Here is a 1,454-nt window from a genome sequence, read left to right as displayed (position 1 = left end):
TAATCCCGTGGGTCCTTAAAAGTGAAGAATCTTTCCCAGGGAGAAAGATACAACATGAGAAGGACTTGACCCTGTGTGTCTGGCTTTGAATATAGAGAAAGGTAGTCATAAGCCAATCAACGCAGCTGTCTCTATAAGCGGAAACTACCTTCAGTTCAGAACCAGCAGGAAAACAGAAGCCTTGGCCCTGTAGATGCAAAGAACAGAACTCTACTAACCACAGCAGAGAGCAAAGAACAATTGCCTTAGAGCTTCCAGAAAGAGTGTGGCAGATCACCAATTTCCTTTTAGTCTGGCCAGATGTGTATAAACCTTCTGATCTATAGCATAGACCTGTGAGATGATAAATATGTGCTGTTTCATACCACTAAGATTTTTGGCAATTTATTATCAGAGCAGTATAAAATTAAAACAGGGAAGAAAAGATGACTTAAATAATATTGGAGAAATTGGCTACCGATGTAGAAAATAGTAAAGAAAATTCTATCCTGCTTCATAATGCACAAAAATATCAATTCTAAGTGAATTAAATGCTAAATGTCAAAAAAAAAAACACACATTAAAACCTTTTGACGAAAATGTTTTTATAGAGAAAAAAATTTAAGGACTACCTGTATGATCAATAAAATGTTGAGATTCTCAATAAAACGTTAAAAAATGAATTAATATTTAATTCATGTGAGAGCATAAATTAAAAACTTCTCAGCCCCGCACGGTGGCTCACGCCTGTAATCTCAGTACTTTGGTAGGTTGAGGCGGGTGGATCACGAGGTCAGGTGATGGAGACCATCCTGACTAACATGGTGAAACCCCGTCTCTACTAAAAATACAAAAACAAAATTAGCCGGGTGTGGTGGTGGGCGCCTGTAGTCCCAGCTACTCGGGAGGCTGAGGCAGGAGAATGACGTGAACCCGGGAGGCGGAGTTTGCAGTGAGCTGAGATCGCTCCACTGCACTCCAGCCTGGGCGACAGAGCAAGACTCTGTCTCACAACAAAAAACAAACAACAAGAACAACAACAAAATTCTCATTCTCATTGTACTCTTGAAAAGAATTTGAGATAACGATAACACATGTACTGTTGGAAAACTTATAAATTTTTACAATCACCTTGAAGATAAATTGCCAATATATAGTAATGTTATAGATGTGTAAAATGAAAGTTCCCGGGAAAACACAACTAAGTATATTATCTGAAAAGTTTTTCATGTCATTAAAAACTGGCATCTATGATAATAACTATTTCAGTGCTTACGAAACCAATGATTATTATTTTGGCTCTTGTTTCTTCTAGCCAGACTTTTCTCCATTCAGACAGCGGAGCCAGGAACATAAAAAAAAAAAAAAAAAAAAAAAAAAAAAACATAATTGTTTATTACACTGTTTAAAGCTCATTGGTGATTGTCAGTAATCCTTAGAAAAAACATAATTTTCACTGTGTCCTTCAAGTTCCT

The sequence above is a fragment of the Mandrillus leucophaeus genome, unplaced genomic scaffold (assembly GCF_000951045.1).
Source record: "Mandrillus leucophaeus isolate KB7577 unplaced genomic scaffold, Mleu.le_1.0 Scaffold31, whole genome shotgun sequence".
Taxonomy (NCBI): domain Eukaryota; kingdom Metazoa; phylum Chordata; class Mammalia; order Primates; family Cercopithecidae; genus Mandrillus; species Mandrillus leucophaeus.
Note: the sequence above shows the minus strand (reverse complement) of the source record.